Source organism: Pyrus communis, chromosome 14 (genome assembly GCF_041283825.1).
Source record: "Pyrus communis isolate YQ-2024b chromosome 14, ASM4128382v1, whole genome shotgun sequence".
Taxonomy (NCBI): domain Eukaryota; kingdom Viridiplantae; phylum Streptophyta; class Magnoliopsida; order Rosales; family Rosaceae; genus Pyrus; species Pyrus communis.
Genome location: NC_142578.1, coordinates 16,824,754 through 16,842,118, shown reverse-complemented (window position 1 = coordinate 16,842,118; position 17,365 = coordinate 16,824,754).

Sequence of the window (17,365 nt, the reverse complement as noted above, 5' to 3'; positions counted from 1 at the left end):
ACCTAATTAACTTGGAGTGTCGAGGTTCATAACTTATTGGATTGATATTTGGAAATTGATTTACGTTGCATATATTTCATGTGTGGAGAAGAACCCCTTAGCTATCCCATCATCCATTGATTCATCCAAATTTTGTCTTAAAATCTATTTTCTTTACAATCTGCCCATTTAGTTTAAATTCATCCAACCACAATCCCCCCATATTTTGTTGAGTCGTAGTCATTTGTATTTGTTTTATTTTGTGTTTTTAAGCATTTGGAGTCATAAACACTTTCAAATTCGACCAAATTAAATTTTAGTTTTTGTGTTTTTGAGTCAATTCAAATTAGATTAGCACCCCTAGTTAATCCCCGGTTAGAACGATCCCTACTTACTTCATTACTACAATTGTCACAAATAGGGTTTAATTTGTGTGTCAACATAATTGTCACATCAAATTTTGGCGCCGTTGCCGGGGATTAGCAAAGTTGCTAATCCCTTGTCTTGAGTCTTGTTTAAATTGTTAGTTTCTGTTTTGTTTTAATTTTTTTTTTGCACCGTGTGTGTGTGTTTTGTTTTTGTGCCGTGTGTGGCACCTTATTTCCTTACTTGTGCCGAGTCTATTAGGTTGATTGCTAACCTTGTTTGCTCTTGTGTGCAGGTACTAGTTTATGACCCGTGGCTCACAACCTGTTCGTGAGCATATCTCCGACTTTGACGGTGATTTCGAGAGAACTTTGAGAAGGAAAAAGAAATCGCAACCGTCTAATCCTCATAGTCCCGAACCTGAATTAGAAGAGCAAGAAGTTGAAGTTGAGGTTGAAGAGGAGGCCACGGATTGGGTTGAAGAGGAAGTACCAACCATGGCAGTGGACAATCGAACCATCAAGGAGCTTTCTGCCTCGGGTTTGGCCAATGCAGCACCTCTTTGCATCCAATACCCTAGGGCAGCCCCTGAGAAGACCGATGAATTTGAGTTGAAGTCCAGCTTGCTCCACCATATTCCGAAATACCATGGGTTGGCCATGGAAGATCCGAACAAGCATCTAAAGGAATTTGAGGTGGTGTGCTCAAGTATGACACCGGTGAACGTGGACAGCAACATATTGAAGATGAAGGCTTTTCCTTTTTCTTTGGTGGAGAAGGCCAAGGATTGGTTGTATGAGTTGGCTCCCGGAACTGTCACATCATGGGAGAGTATGAAGCGAGCCTTCTTAGAGAAGTTCTTTCCGACATCACGAGTCATTCTTCTTCGCAAGAAGATTAGTGGAATTCAGCAAAGCCAAGGTGAATCTTTTCCTACGTATTACGAACGTTTTAAATCTCTTGTTGCTTCATGTCCACAGCACCAGATGAAGGAGGAGCTACTTCTTCAATATTTTTACGAAGGCCTTTTACCACTTGAACGGCAAATGTTGGATGCATCCGCGGGAGGAGCTCTAGTGGACAAGACGCCTAGGGATGCCAAAACTCTCATTGCCAATCGAGCACTCAATGCACAACAATATGAAGGTGTTGGGCAGAGAGACACCCCACAGCCACAACATGTAAATGAGGTAAGTTCTATTTCTGAGTTACAATCCCAAATGGCTAACCTTACGTCTATGTTATCGCAGTTTGTTGAAGGCCCTAAGACGCAAGGAACTACAATCTGTGGTGTATGTTCCATTCAAGGACACCAATCTGATCAATGCCCTCAATTAATTGAGAACGGAGGGTGGGAATCTGCCAATGTCGTGGGCTATGGGAATCAGAACCAACCAAGAGGTGATCCTTTCTCCAACACATACAATCAGGGATGGCGTGACCACCCCAATTTCAGATGGAGAGATGCACCACAATATGGCCAACAAAGTGGATTCCGACAACCCCCGGGTTTCTTTCCAAGGCCAATGGCACCACAATCACCTCCTCAAGCACAATCATCCCAAACCAACTCAGGTACGTCTATGAATGACGATAAAACATATCAGTTACTAACCACAATGGCGCAGGGAATGCAGAACCAAGCAAAGGAGGTTAATGAGCTAAAGAAGCAAATGGGCCAAATGGCCGAATTTTTGGGACAATTCCGTGAAAATGGTAAGTTACCAAGTACTACGGTGGTCAATCCCAAGGGTGGTTTCGAAACGGCCAACGCAATCACCTTGAGAAGTGGAAAAGAAGTTGGCATTACATCCAAACCATCACCATCAAGCCCCGAAGAGGATGAAAAACGGAGAATTGAAGAAGAGGAGGCAAGCAAGCCCACGGCAAGGGTACAAACACCCTTGCCGCAACTACCGAGGGACATTAATGCACCCACCTCATCCCATTCGGCCACCAAAGGTAAGTTGGGTTCAAAATTGATTAATTCTAACTTTGTTCCACCCGATGTTCCTTTTCCTAGCAGATTTATGCAAACAAAGAAGGAGGAGCAGGAAAAAGACATTCTGGAGACGTTTCGGAAAGTCCAAGTAAACATTCCTTTACTTGATGCCATTAAGCAAGTCCCGAGGTATGCAAAGTTTTTAAAAGAGTTATGCACAACTAGGAAAAGAATTGCAAACAAAGAAGTTGTGAAAGTAAGTGAAAATGTATCAGCGGTTTTGCAACGAAAGTTGCCTCCAAAATGTAAGGATCCAGGGAGCTTTACTATCCCATGCACAATTGGAAACACGAGATTTAAACAATGCATGTTAGATTTAGGTGCTTCTATTAATGTCATGCCATATTCCATTTATGCATCTATGAACCTGGGTAAGTTAAAACAAGATGGCGTTATAATTCAATTGGTCGATCGTTCTAATGTTTATCCCAAGGGAGTCCTTGAGGATGTTTTAGTGCAGGTCAATCATCTCATCTTTCCTGCAGATTTTTATGTCCTAGAAATGGAGGATTCGAGCGATGCTCCATCATTGCCACTCTTGCTAGGCCGTCCGTTCATGAAAACAGCCCAAACCAAGATTGATGTGGCCAAAGGAGCACTAACAATGGAGTTTGGTGGTGACGTAATTAAATTCAATGTTTATGACTCTGTTAAGAATCCTAACGATAGTCATTCTTGTTTTGTCGTAGATGTGCATAAGGATAAAGGGCCGAAAGGATCCACACTTACCACGAAGGATGTGTCAAGCACCACCATGGGAAAAGAACTTGGAGTGATTGCCCTACAACCACTCAATATGGCCGAAACTTCAAATGGGGACATTGTTGATAGGGCTGCCGATTTTGAGCCTTCACTACAATATGTTTGTAAGTTGCCAAGCCCAATTCCAATACCCATTTCAACTAATAGGTTGTTACCTTCTGTGATGCAGGTGAGCAACCGATTTAAAGGTGGTGGGAGCAGTTACATGGACGTTCGGAACCGAAGCACCACCATCAGGGAGGATCATTATCCCCGCCCATTCATTGAGCCGTATTATGGAAGTGTTGAAGGGCATGTTGTGGAGAAGATCCCATTCCATGCCGTGAGCCCTAGTGGAGTTTAAAATAAGGTCTCTTCCGGCTGGAAGATGTTAAAGCAAGCGCTACTTGGGAGGCAACCCATGCACTCAACAAAGGAAGAACTTGGGAATCGCTCCACACTCAGATTTGCGTCCCTAAACCCTTTTCCTTTGTTGCTTACTTTTTGTTATGTGTAATGTGTTCAATTGTGTCTAAAACATTGAGGACAATGTTTAGTTTAAGTGTGGGGGGGATAACATTCTGTTTTGAGATATTTTTGCATGAAATTCGTAGGGTATTACCACCTAACATGTCTAAACTTGTTTCCCACTGTTTTTAAGTGTTTTTAAGCTATTTTTAGAGTCTTTTTATGTGTTATTTTGAAAAATCCGAAAATCCCCTAAAAATTTGAAAAATTGTTTTGAAAAACCCAAAAAGAGTTGTGTTTGTATGTTTGTTTGTGTCGTAGGGTACCTTCCAACGCAATGATGAGGATTTGGTTTTTAATTGCATGATGGTTAAAGAAAGTTACAAACATGGATGGACGTTTGATATACTCTTGGTTTATGCTTGTTTGTAGTTATAGTTTACGAATTCACATGTAATCACAAATGATAAAAATCAGTTTTTGTAACATGCTTGAAGGAAGGAACTTAAACAAACGCTACATCCCTGTGAGACTTGAGCCTAAACGTTATTTGGAGAGTTAAAATCTGTGCATTGTTGTTTTCTAAAGTCGTTGCATGATCTCATTATTCTTTGCTTGGTTACTACTTAGAGGGCGTTTCATCACTTAGTTCCAAATGCTAGAACTCATGCCCATTTCATTCAAAGCATGTCATTGATTTGCATAACACGTATTCAAGATGAAGTTGTGTAGTGACCACCACCAAAAGCCAAACAGCCATGTGCCCTTCACTCATTTTGTGTTTAAGTTTAACCCCATTGAGCCGTGTTAGCCCATGTTCTTTGTTAACCCACATTATCTTCACCTAGCCTAGAATAGGATCATCCGTACCCTTGTTCTTGAAGCATAGTAAGCATGAATGAATTCCCTTTGATTAATGTGTTGCAGAAAATAAGTGTGGGGGAAGGATTATTGATATGAGTTTATGTGCCATAGGCATGGTTAAAAAAAAAAAAAAAAAAAAAAAAAAAAAAAAAAAAAGAAAAGAAAAGAAAAGAAAAAAAAGTGAAAAAATAGTTGAAAAGTATTGGTTGTTGAAGTAAGGGCCCAAAACAATGAATTAGGCCCTAAGAGTTGTTTGAATATTCCCTATTTGTCTAAAAATTGATTTCTGCATTCTAAGGGAATTCTAGGTCTTAATTTCATTACTTTACTTACTATTGCTTAAAGAACTTTTGTTTATCCCTACCTTTCCTTGTGAGCCAATACCCCAAGCCCCGTTACAACCCTTGACTTCTATCTTGAGTGTTGTGCATTTCAATTGTGGAGTTTGAATTTGGTATGAGCATATGGTGTCACTGGTTCTCGCATCTAAGTAGTAGCATTCCATTCATGAGATCATATCTAAACACGTTTAATTACTCTAGAAATTGCTTTCTTTGTTATAACGTATGTGAGTACTAGTCTTTTATGTTTACATCAATCTTCTCACATATAGCTAGTGTAGGGTGTGTAGTCAGAAAATCTGAGTGAAAATTGAGTGCATAACTAGTGAGGAATTGAGGGAATTCTCTAAGGCATGTTACTACATTCAAAATGTGTTTTAATTGATTAAATGCGAACTAGTGAATGGTGACTATGATTAAGTATGTGCTTGAGGGGAAGGAAGACTAAAAGCTATGTGAGTAATGATCTTTGACATGTCATGTTTCATTGGAAATCCCTGAGGCAAACGTTGGAAGGTTTAGGTTATGTTTTGTTTGTTTTGTTTCGTCTTGTTTTCTTTAGTTGTTTTGTTTTGCTCGAGGACTAGCAAAAGTTAAGTGTGGGGGAATTTGATAGGAGCATATTCATGCGACTTAATTAGCTTGTTCTCGTGCATTTATGTTGTGTTTATTTAGTTATTTTAGTGTTTAAGGCCACTTTTGTGTATTTTCAGATTATAAGGCCAAAGTGTGCAAGAAGATGCAAATTGGAGCCTTTTGGAGCAAAAGAGGAATGAATGAGTTGAAGACGTGAAGAAACGACAAATTCCTACTCCAACGATGAATTCTTACCAAAACGAGGAATCCTACTCAAACAAGGTTTCCTATTTTAGGAAAGTTAACCCAAAGTTTCCCGTTTTGGTAACCTTTCCTAATCTTAAACGTCCATATTTTCTAGCCACTTTGAAGTCCTTGTAGGCGCTTTAGGATACAAAACGAAGGCCCTAGCCCAAATTCCAGCCCTTGCCGTGGGCTTTAGCCCAATTCTCTTCCCTTGCCGTGCAAGGGGGGCATTTTAGGCCCATTTCATGCATTAAACTCTAACCCTAAACCCTAATAACCTAATTCATGCAGCCGTCCCTCTCCCTTGAATCCATAGCCTTTGATTCATCCAAAACCAATCTCAGCCGTATCTTGTTTTTAACCCTAGAGCCTATTCTATTCACTAGCCGTCACACCCTAATTAAATCTGCCATTCTCTCCCATTCCTTCCCATAAGCCGCAGCCACCATCATTCATCTTTTCCATCATCCGTGCACCCCCATTCAGCCCCCTTTCACACATATTCCTCTCTAAACCGTAACCAGCCAATCTATTCCATCACCCTAATTCCCTTAATCCGTAGCCATCCATTTAATCCATTCATTCACAAAACCATCCGCAGCCACCTTTACACCCCATTCACTATAAGCCGTGTCTCCCATTCATCAAATATTTAATTCCTAAGCCGCAACTCCACTCACTAATCATTCTATCATTCACCCTAATTTTAGGCAGCCACCATCCCATTTATTTTATTCCCTTTGCGTGCATTCCATCACTTTTGATCCCATTTTTTTATTCTCTTAAAAACTGTACCCTAATTCACCTTTTGTCCACCACAGCCGCAACCATTCTTCCCTAATTCCCAAGCCGTGACATCTCCCTTCCATTCCAGCGATCTTACACATACAATCCAACCTTGCCGCAGCCATCCCCACACTTCCAGCCACCATACAACCCTTCCTCCATCACTCCACCACCTTGCCGCACTACCAAACAACCCTAAACCTATCTATAACCCAGAAATTCACCCAAAATCATCCAAAACCCAATCTGCCGCATCAAGGAGAAGAGGAAAGAGGAGCTTCGACGCGCACCAATTCACGTGGATTCGTTGGGCGTTCTAGGTGTAATCAATCCTTTGTGCTTTATGTTTAAATTCATTTGTAATTCTCTTTTTGTGAACATGAGAGGCTAAATCCCCCTAGTTAGCTAGGGGGTGATTCGAAACCATGATTATATATGTGAAATAAGTTGATTACTTCCAATTATCGTTGCATAAGTTTTGAATACAATTTGCTTAACCGTTTGATTTAAAACTTATTCTTGTATGTTGATTGAGAGTGCACGCTTAATTTGCATGCTTGAATTTGATGCTAGGATATAAGTTTGTTTCACCTAATCGTTATGAATTTATATTCACAAGTAGTGAAGGTTGCTAGTCACGATCATGTTAAGTAGATTCCTGGCAAGCGTATCATGCTTTTCATAGTTACAAATGCCTTGTCGATGCTTATGATTTCCAAAGAACGTAATGATTCTAACTTATATCTTTATCATGCTGTTCATATAGAGAATTTGTTAGGAATAATTTGTTTGCGATGCATATTCATCCAATTCAATGATTCTAGGGAAATCTGAAGGTTAATTTAAGCGGACCTAATTAACTTGGAGTGTCGAGGTTCATAACTTATTGGATTGATATTTGGAAATTGATTTACGTTGCATATATTTCATGTGTGGAGAAGAACCCCTTAGCTATCCCATCATCCATTGATTCATCCAAATTTTGTCTTAAAATCTATTTTCTTTACAATCTGCCCATTTAGTTTAAATTCATCCAACCACAATCCCCCCATATTTTGTTGAGTCGTAGTCATTTGTATTTGTTTTATTTTGTGTTTTTAAGCATTTGGAGTCATAAACACTTTCAAATTCGACCAAATTAAATTTTAGTTTTTGTGTTTTTGAGTCAATTCAAATTAGATTAGCACCCCTAGTTAATCCCCGGTTAGAACGATCCCTACTTACTTCATTACTACAATTGTCACAAATAGGGTTTAATTTGTGTGTCAACATAATTGTCACATCAGCATGATATGAGATACTTTTGCTTTTGACCTTGATGATATGAGATACCTTTGCTTTTGAAGAAGCGGTGAATGAATCAGCACATGTATTTGTTGTGCTGCTTCCTCCTGGGTCATATGTACTCCAGGCATCTGGTATCATCTTTGGGGAAGAAGAAAGAATTGAGTATTTTGAAAGGCTTTACTGGGAGTGCGCCCTCAGAGGTGAGGGAGAGTTGGGCATTTTCTTCAGGTTTGCCCTGCCATAAAAGACGAAGGTCGACATATATAGAGATAATATCAAGTGGTGGTACTTTTTACCTTTGTCGACAAACGTTTTGATCCCGCAAATCCGGCTTTTTGAAATAATGGCGCCTCATCGATCTCTGAACACGCCTCTTCGATTTCTGAGCAAGCGCCCCTTCGATTTCTGAGCAGGCGCCCCTTCGCTTTCTGAACGACACGTGGTAGTGCAGATGCGGCTCCTTTTGACAAAGCTGCACGCGTCTTCTGAAAAGCAGAGAAAGCGTCGCCGAACTTTGCGCTTGTCGGCTAAAGATGTGTAGTTGTGATGATGGCCTCCACGTGTTGTCTGAAAAGAAGAAATCTTTTGACAAAGTTGAACGCGCCTTCTGAAAAGCCGAGAAAGCGTCGCCTAAATTACGCCGGAAATTCCGGCTTTTTGAATTGGTGGACGCGTCGCCTTGGCTTTTTTATTGAGCTATCGATCACCACAACAAACACACACTGAAGATTTCCCATTCTTGAAAATCGACTCCGGCCCTTTGAAATTTAACTTCATCCCTTCTCTTTGAACACTTTTGAAAAAATGGCAAACTCATCGAACCTTAGCTTGGAATTGAGCCTTAGCAGTGATACGGGCGCGCCGCGTCAAGGTAACGTATGGCGCCCTTCTTTCTTTTCTTCTAACGGTCCTCTTTCAGGTGAAGACTCTGTGATGCAGGACGCCACAACAGCTACAATAGTAGCTAGGAACCTCCTCACACCAAAAGATAGTAGGCTGCTGTCAGGACGGTCCGATGAGTTGGCCGTTCAAGAGTCCCTCGCACTTAGTGTTCAGTGTGCGAGTTCTGTGTCCAACATGGGCCAACACCTGCTTGCCCGCTCCCGTCAGGTGGAATCATTGATGGCAGAGGTGGAAAGTCTCAAGCAGGAGATCCAGCAGCTGAAGTATGAGAATAGAAGTTTGCACGTACTTGCAAACAACTATTCGACGGGCATGAAGAGGAAGCTTGATGAGCTGCAAGAGTCTGAAGGTCGGATTCACAGTGACCGTCAAAGGTTCTCGTCTTTCCTCCAGAGGCACCTTTTTCCTGGCTCATCCAGCGCTTGGCCAAGTATTGAGGCCTGGAATGCTCTATCTTCGATGCCTTCTGCTCCTACGCCTTCTGTTCCTACGCCTTCCGCTCCGATGCCTTCTGTTCCTACGCCTTCTGCTTCAAGAGTAAAGCCACGTAGTGGGGCCTCAAGCAAACACCCTTTGTGAAGTACCATATTTCTTTGTTTAGCAGTGCCTATCAATAAATCAAACATTTTCTCAATGTTACAATCATAGACTCACACAATTAATAAACAAACAAACAATAACAACTAAACAACCTAACAAGGCAGAAACGAAATAGCAACAAAGAGAAGAGTTTTTTTTAGGAATCTGGATTTGGAGTGCTTTCTAAGTCTTCCTTTGTTGAATGCATGGGTTGCCTCCCAAGTAGCGCTAAGACACAAACAAACACCAAAATGACTCAAATGACTCTAAAAACACATATTTTTGGGTTTTTTCAAAAGAATTTTTTTATTTTTTTTATTCTTTTATTTTTTTTATTTTTAAATTTTTATCAAATTTTCGGAGTTTTATACCAAGACACTATAAAACACACTAAAACACTCTAAAAACGCTTAAAACAGCAAGAAACAACATTCTAAGTGATAGGTGAATAAATCCCACGAAATTCATGCAAATACAAATTGTTTACCCCCCCACACTTAAATCAAACTTTGTCCTCAATGTTTTAAGCAGAAAGTCACAACAGAGCAAGCAAATAAACAAATACGAGAAAGAAAGCAAAGTAAAGGCAGTAAAGAAAAAGAAAGGAATAAAAATAAGTCTCTTAAAGGGGTTTCCAAGTTCTTCTCTATTCGGATGCATGGGTTGCCTCCCAAGTAGCGCTTTCTTTTACGTCTTTCAGCCGGACGAGTACCCTCTTTTAATCTTCATTTGAGCCCACGGAATTGAAAGGAATGTCTTCCACCACTTGCCCCACACCATGCTCGTAATATGGCTTCAACCGATGCCCGTTCACCTTGAATTCTACGCCATTCCTTAAGCTTTTTATGTGGACTGCACCATAAGGTAAAACGTTAGTAACAACAAACGGGCCAATCCATTTAGAACGCAACTTACCAGGAAACAAACGTAGGCGAGAGTTGAAAAGTAACACTTTCTGCCCAACTGTGAAGGTCTTGGTTCGAATCATTTTATCATGGAATGCTTTGGTCTTGGCTTTGTACATCCGGGCATTCTCATAGGCTTCATTCTGAATCTCCTCAAGTTCATTCAATTGGAGCTTCCTATGAACTCCCGCTGCATCTATGTCCATGTTGAAAGTCTTCACGGCCCAATGTGCCTTGTGCTCTAACTCTACGGGCAAATGACATGGCTTACCATAGACGAGCCGAAAAGGTGACATCCCAATGGGTGTTTTGTACGCCGTACGATATGCCCACAGTGCATCATCTAAACCTAAGCTCCAATCCCTCCTTGTTGGTCCAACGGTCTTCTCCAAAATTTGTTTGATTTCTCGGTTAGACACCTTGATGCGAAAATAGTTAAACACACAAATTAAACCCTATGGATGACAATTGTAGTAAATGAGCAAATAGGGATCGTTCTAGACCGGGGATTAACTAGGGATGCTAATCAATGTGAAATTGACTCAAAAACGTAAGAACACAATATAAAACACTTACTAGACTCAAAGAATGCAAAACTAAACTTTAAAACACTAAAACAAACCAAAAGACTCAAACATCACCCAAAACACTCAAAACTGCCTTAAAAACACTTTCTGGGCAGTTTTGGACACTTTGGTGAATTTGGACGAATTTGTGTAACAAATTGAATCAAAACACTTAAAAACACAAACTAAGACACTTTCTAACTAAGTTGGACACTAAAGTAAAGGGGGATTAAGGTTTTGACGAAATTAAATTAAATAAAACAAGTTAATAAACTAGGCAGATTGTATAAACGGATTTGAGAAACAAGATGATGGATGGATTAGTTAGAGGTCCATTCTCCACACATGACACATTTATATATGAATCGATTCTCCAATTGTTTTTCATTAACTATGATGCTCAACACCCCAAGTTAACCGTGATGCACTAATTAACTCTCAAATTTTCCTTAAGTTATTGAATTGGATGATGCATGCGACAATTCAAATCATTCTCCAATGGTTCTCAACATGAATGCATAGAAGAGATACAATGAGAGATCATTATGCTCTATGAAAATTATAAGTGTTGACGAGGCAATTGTAACTATGAATGCATGATACTTTTGCCAAGAATTCAATTAACGCGGTTGTGACTAGCAACCTTCACTACTCATGTTTATAAACTTGTGACGATTAGGTGAAACTCGTTTATAAACTAGCATCGAGTTTATGCATGAAGACTAAGTATGCATCCCTAATCAACATACAAAAACAAGTCTTTAATAAACATGATAATTGAATTGCAATCACAAATTAACAAATCACAATTGGAAGAAATCAATTCATATTTCAAACATATCCATGGCTTCAAACTTTCCCCTAACTAATTAGGGGTTTAGCCACTCATGATTACAACAAACTTAGAGAGTAATAACAAAGTAAACATTGAAAACAAGAATCGAAGTACACCTAAAAATTCCAACAACTCAATCTTGAATTGTATGAACGTTTAGGCCTCTTCTCCTCTAGTTGCTGCGGCACAAGGGGTTTTGGTGAGTTTTGGGGGTTATGGATGATGTAGAAGGATGTGTTTAGGGTAGGGATGGATGTAGGGGAAGGTAAGGAGTGTTTTTGGGCAGAAAATATGAAGAATGGTGAAGTATGGTAGTGCTAGAGAGAGGGGAGGAATTTCTGGCGTGAATGAATGTGTATGAGAGATGGTTTTCTGAAATGGAAGAGTGTCTGTTTTGTGGCTGCAATGCATGCTTATTTATAGGTGAAATGGGGGGAACATGATGACTAGGAATTAGGTGGAAAGCTGAAATGGTGATGGGAGATGCATGTGGCAGAAATGCATGTGATTAAAGGGTGGGAATGCATGTGTTTTGACAGAAAATAAAAGGGAATGCTGGAAATCTGGAATGGGAACCCACGGCATGGTTGTTTTCTGGTGGTGAATGGGTTTATGTTTGAATGGTGCATGTGGGTTGATTATTTAAAGGGAGTGCATGTGGAATAAAGGTTGGAATGAACATGAAATGCACGGTTTTGAGAGATGATTATGGATGCATGTGTTGAATGATTATGGGTGTATGTGGGTGGAAATGCATGTGGGAATGCATGTGATTTGGCTGAAATGAAAGGTAGTGGGAAGTGCATGTAAGCCACGGCAAGGAATGCATTTTCTGAATGAATGAAGGCAGGTTATGTGGAAGGGCTTGAACAAAGGTAGAAGCATGGCACAAAGGTGAATGGGTGATGTTTGAATGTGGTTGAATGATTAAAGTGTAAATGATTAATGAATGGTTCTTTGTTGATGGTGGAAATCTGAAATGATGAAGTGGAATGTGCATGTGGCTGCAATGATGGTGTTTTGCACGGCAATGATGGAGAAAGAATGTGTGGATGCATGGTTGTGTTGGTGATGAATGTGAACTCTTTGTTCTTCATTTTCATTCCTTTGGTCTTCAATTTCGTCCATCTACTTGGCTTTAAGCATATGCAATCCATTCCAATCTCTAATTTGCTCCAAAAGGCTCCGAAAGGCATCCTTTTGCATCCTTAGCCATATGAACCTATAAACACACGAAAATGACTTTAAACACTAAATTAAGTAAGAAAACACAACATAAATGCATAAGAACTAGCTAACTAAGGCGCATAAATATGCTTCTATCACACCTCGGCTTGGCCATTTGTTTGAGGATGGTAAGGTGTGGAGACCTTATGGTTGACATGGTACTTTCTTAGCAACGCCTCAATGGTCCGATTGCAAAAGTGAGACCCTCCATCACTTATGATTACTCTCGGCATTCCAAACCTAGCAAAAATGTTAGTTTTCACGAAATCTGCAACCACCTTAGAATCGTTAGTACGGGTGGCTTTTGCTTCCACCCATTTAGAAACATAATCAACGGCTAGCAAGATATAAGTGAAACCATAAGATGGAGGGAAAGGGCCCATGAAATCAATGCCCCAAACATCAAAAATTTCAACATTAAAGACAGGGGTTTGCGGCATTTGGTCCTTGGTACCTATGTTACCCATTCGTTGGCAACGATCACAAGACATACAAAAGGTTCTAGCATCCCTAAATATAGTCGGCCAATAAAAACCACACTCTAAAACCTTGAGGGCAGTGTGTTGTGTGCCAAAATGACCACCACATGCATATGTGTGACAAAAGCTTAGAATTGAGTGAAATTCAGAATCATGCACACATCTACGTACAATTTGATCTGAGCAATACTTCCACAAATAAGGGTCATCCCAAACATAGAAACGTGCATCATTTTTAAGCTTATCACGTTGGTGCTTGTTTAGTTCATTTGGAATTTGTTTAGCCACCAAGTAATTCACTAAATCTGCATACCATGGTTCACTTACCTCAATGGAAAGCAGCTGCTCATCGGGAAAAGTTTCAGGGATAGGTACGGCATGTTCATGCTCCTCGTGGATCATTCGGCTTAAATGGTCAGCCACTACATTCTCGCTTCCTTTCTTATCCCGGATTTCAATATCAAATTCTTGAAGAAGAAGAATCCAACGGATAAGCCTCGGCTTTGCTTCCTTTTTCGTGAGCAAGTACCTCAAAGCTGCATGATCAGAATAAACGATTACTTTAGTACCAATTAAATAAGAACGGAATTTATCTAAAGCAAAAACCACAGCTAGAAGTTCTTTTTCCGTCGTGGAGTAGTTCAATTGGGCATCATTGAGAGTCCGAGAGGCATAGTATATGACATGCGGCCGCTTGTCTCTTCTTTGTCCTAGAACAGCTCCTAATGCATAGTCGGATGCATCGCACATGAGCTCGAACGGAAGGCTCCAACCTGGAGGTACAATAATGGGGGCCGAGACTAGCTTCTCCTTGAGTTGGTTAAATGCCGAATTACACTCTTCATCAAACTTGAATGGCACATCTTTTTGAAGCAATCGGCAAAGAGGGTTGGACATCTTGGAGAAGTCCTTGATAAAACGCCTATAGAACCCTGCATGGCTAAGAAACGAACGTACCTCTCTAACCGAAGTAGGAGAGGGTAAGTGACGTACAAGGTCTATTTTTGATTTATCTACTTCTATTCCTTTTTCTGAAACAATATGTCCTAAAACTATACCTTGTTTCACCATAAAGTGACATTTCTCCCAATTCAAGACAAGGTTAGTTTCAACACATCGTTTCAAAATTAAGGTCAGATTATCCAAGCAATTATCAAATGAACTCCCAAATACACTGAAATCATCCATGAAAACCTCAATGATCTTTTCAACAAAATCGGAAAATATACTTACCATACACCTTTGGAAAGTGGCCGGTGCGTTGCATAAGCCAAATGGCATGCGACGATAAGCAAATGTTCCAAAGGGACATGTGAATGTGGTCTTCTCTTGATCATCCGGGGCTATCACAATTTGGTTATATCCAGAGTATCCATCAAGAAAACAGTAAAAAGCATGACCGGCTAACCTTTCGAGCATCTGGTCGATGAATGGCAAAGGAAAGTGATCTTTCCTAGTCATGGCATTTAGCTTCCGGTAATCGATACATACTCGCCATCCAGTCTGAATGCGTGTAGGCACGAGCTCATTCTCATCATTCTTGATAACAGTTACTCCGGACTTCTTGGGAACGACTTGAATTGGAGAGACCCAACGGCTATCGGAGATAGGGTAGATCACTCCGCAATCCAAAAGTTTGATTATTTCCTTCTTCACCACTTCCATCATCGGAGGGTTGAGACGGCGTTGAGCCTCTCGAGTTGGTTTAGCCCCCTCCTCAAGAAGTATACGGTGCATGCATGTGGTAGGGCTTATTCCTTTAATGTCGGCCAAAGTCCACCCTATGGCCGTTTTGTGCTCTCGCAGCATCCTCACAAGCTTCTCCTCCTCCATTGTCGTGAAACTTGATGAAATGATGATGGGCAATGTTTCGCCTTTTCCCAAAAACACATACTTCAAATGGTCCGGCAACGGCTTAAGTTCAAGCGATGGTGCCTGAACAACAGAAGGTAGCATCTTAGTGGAAACTGAATTTGAAAGTGAGAGTGGAACCTTACCATATTGTTGTGGTAATGACTCAAGGGCTGCCACAACCTCGATTATTTCTTCACTAGAACCCATTGCAAAGAATTCCTCCTCCTTGCCGTGGCCTTGCATTGGCCCAAATCCTTCATTTTTGCGCTCTATGGCCTTAGTGATGGTTGTTTCCAGGGCGTCCTCGTTCAATTCTTCAAGGTATACTTGCGCCAAAGAATCGATAACATCAATGGAAAAACAAGAATGGTCATCAACGGGATATCTCATAGTTTCAGAAATATTAAAATCAATCACTTCCCCATCGAATTCCATTGTCAAGGTGCCTTTGTATACATCAATCTTCGTTCGGGCCGTCTTCATGAATGGCCTACCAAGGAGAATCGGCAAAGATGTAGAATGGGCTGAATCCTCCATGTCTAGGACGTAGAAATCAGCTGGAAAAATTAAATGGTTCACCTGCACAAGCACATCTTCCAAAACTCCTTTTGGATACGCGTTAGAACGATCGGCCAATTGTATAATTACACCATCTTGTTTTAATTCACCCAAATTCATAGATGCATAAATAGAATAAGGCATGACATTTATGGATGCACCTAAATCAAGCATGGCATGTTCAAAACGATTATGTCCAATCACACAAGGAATCGTGAAACTACCGGGGTCTTTGCACTTGGTAGGCAGTTTACGTTGCAAAACAGCGGACACATTCTCGCTTACCTTCACTACCTCTTTGTTTGCCCTTCTTCTCTTTGTATTGCATAGGTCCTTGAGCAATTTAGCATACTTTGGAACCTGTTTGATTGCATCGAGAAGCGGTATGTTCACTTGCACCTTCCGGAATGTTTCAAGAATGTCCTTCTCGCTTTCTTCCTTTTTTTCTTGCATGAACCTGCGAGGAAAAGGTACATTGGGCAGATTAGGACGTGAAGTACATGAATTTGAACTTAAATTACCTGATTTGGCCGAGTTAGGGTGATCTGCCTCAGGTTGTGTCGTCTCTTCATCTACTTTCTGGGCAGATTTGGGATTGTTTGGCTCGGTCCCAACTTCTTTTCCACCCCTTAGAGTGATGGCCTTGGCGGATTCGAATCCTCCCTTTGGATTGACTGTGGTTGAGCTAGGAAGCTTTCCTTGCTCTCTAATCTGTCCAAGGAACTCAGAAATCTGCCCTATTTCTTTCTTCATATCCGTCATCTCCTTCTCGTTATTTGCTATCTGGTTGTTTTGATTTTGCAACCCCTGCGAAATAGAGGTTAGTAATTGCATAGCTTGATCACTTTCCAAGGACGTGATAGGAGCATATTCATGCGACTTAAATGGCTTGTTCTCGTGCATTTACGTTATGTTTCTCTAGTTATTTTAGTCCTTTATGCTTCTTTTGTGTGTTTTCAGGTTCTAAGGGCAAGGTATGCAAAAGGATGCCTTTTGGAGCCTTTTGGAGCAAATTAGAGATTGGAATGGATATCATATGCTTGGAGCCAAGAGGATGGACGAAATTAAAGACTTGAAGTAGGAAAGTTAAATCCTAAAAGACCTCATGTTTAAGCATCATTGAAGACTCCTACGCATTTTAGAACACAAAAACAACATTCCTTGCAACCTTAGGACATTGTCGTGTGTTTCCTTGTGTCTCCCTTCCTTGCCATGCAAGGAAGGGCTTTGTTCCCTATTTTAAACACTTAAAGCATTCATTTATCATATCATTCACTTATTATAAGCATTCACTTATCATATCATTCACTTATCAAACCATTCACTTATCACTTCCATTCACTTATCACTTATCACTCACCACATATCATTCATTTATCACTTAACATATCATTCATTTATCACTTAACATATCATACACTTATCATAATCATTCACTTATACACTTATCATAATCATTCACTTATTCTTTCATCATTCAACCACCAATTCAACACATGCATTTCAAACCTTTCAACACCCTTTAATCATCTCCCTTTAAGTTATGATTTTATTTCCTAACCCTACATGCATTATTTATTAGCATCTTCACATGCATTCACACACACTTCACACAAACAAACAACTCAAAACCGTGAGCTCCCATTCCCTTATGCCATTTTCAGATTTCCACCCACTAACCTAGTCATCAACACATGCATTCCCTTCACATTCACCCACATGCACTCCCACTCTTTAATCATATGCACTCCCATCATAATTCCACCACCAATTCAGCCACAAAACATTATCATTGCACCACAT